The sequence below is a fragment of the Triticum aestivum genome, chromosome 3B (genome assembly GCF_018294505.1).
Source record: "Triticum aestivum cultivar Chinese Spring chromosome 3B, IWGSC CS RefSeq v2.1, whole genome shotgun sequence".
NCBI classification, from domain to species: Eukaryota; Viridiplantae; Streptophyta; class Magnoliopsida; order Poales; family Poaceae; genus Triticum; species Triticum aestivum.
Genome location: NC_057801.1, coordinates 751,464,081 through 751,465,811, shown reverse-complemented (window position 1 = coordinate 751,465,811; position 1,731 = coordinate 751,464,081).

Genomic DNA, 1,731 nt, shown 5'->3' with positions numbered 1-1,731 from the left:
TGGCTAGTACGGACAATCTATTCAGCTCAGCCCACTCAGCTAACTAATCGGTCAATGACAGTGGACGCTCCGGACTGTGGAATTGAGACCAAAATAGCTCTTCCATTTCATGATCCTTCTGACTTTGGAAGTGCCGAACTGCGTCCGCCGCACTCGCCGCCAAATCCAGATAAGGATCCTCCGCACTCCACAACTGGCCCAACTGAGCATACTTCGGATCCGTGAATTTCCTACGCAACAGAAAGGGCTTTCCAGCCACAATGTCTCCGGCCTGACGCAGTTCCTCCTTTATAGCCCGCATTGCAGAACGAGCATCCTTGGCTTCGGCGGTGGCCTTCTTCAGGCCCTCTTGCTCCGCTTGGCGTTCTCTTTCAAGAACCTCATAGCGGTCGGTAGCATCTTTTAATTTCACGGCCATTACGGCCATTTCCTCCCTGCTTCGGCAGTGAGCAGCCTTCTCGGCTTTTAGCTCCTCCGCTGCCTTCAAGGCAGCCGCATCTCTTTTTCTGGCTTGGTCCTTGGCTCGAGCAAGCTCCGCCCGAAGGTCTTCCACAGCGGCGGCACCATCTGCATCAAGCATACATGTTGTAAGGTGTGGGCGTCAGCTCCCTTACCAGGTGACCACGGAAACACCACTTACCTTGCGACTCGTCAAGTCGTTTATTGACCAGCGTGATGTCCGCATCCGCAACGTCGAGTTGCCGCTTCAGTTCGGCAACTCTATCAGTCCGGCTGGCCACCGAACGCTCTGCCACCTGCATAGGAAAGGCGACATTTTGTAACTGAGATTATGATCCTCGGCACGCTGTCGCTTCCGACAACATACCGAGTCTCAGGGGCTACTATCTATACAGGGCGCACCCTATGTGCAAAACTGTCAAAAGGTATGTCATTTTTTTGCGTACCTCAAACCCCGTCAGTAAACTTCCGACGGCCTCATGTAACCCGCTTTCGGCGGATGAGATCCTTTCAATCACCGCACTCATTAATGCGCGGTGATCTTCTGAGAGAGACGCCCTCTCGAGCAAACCCTGCAGCTCCACCGGCCGCACTCCAGTGGGTGCCGAACTCCCAGGCCCTACCGGACTCGGGGAGACCCTCGGTGACGACACCTCAGGGTCGTTCGCCCTGCTGATGGGACGGCAAGAGGCGTTTCGCTCTCCATCATCTCCGGACGAAGGTACCCCGAGGATGTGCTCTGTTGGGAAGGGCTGAGATCCGAACTATAAGGTAAAAGCTTCGGTTATCCTTAGAAATAAAATAGGGAAGTCCTTTATTATAAAACTTCCCCTTTTTCTACTTACGGCTCGCTGGAGGGCTGATTCCTTTGGGGAGACTGTATGGCCGGGACTCCTCCCGGCACAGGACCTTCCGGTGCAGATTTCTTTCCCCGCTTCGAGGCTTTGGCCTCCGGGTTTTCGGAAGCGGTCCTCTTCTCCCCCTGGAGGGAGTGATTCTTGATTCCCCCCTTACTGAGAGCCTCCTTAACAGAGGTGGTAGTTTCCCTGTTCCCCCCTTCGCCTTCCTTCGAAGGCGCAACCTCCAACATTTTGATTAACACGGGATCCGGCGTGGTCTCAGGGAGGGGGGCCAGACACCGTATTAGTTTTGCTTGCACTAACCACTCCTGTTCAAGGGATAGCTGGTTAAAAGGCAAATCCATGATAAATAAACGGATGATATGTCCGGTCACAGGGCTACTTACTTGAGTATCCGGGCGATTGCAGCTTA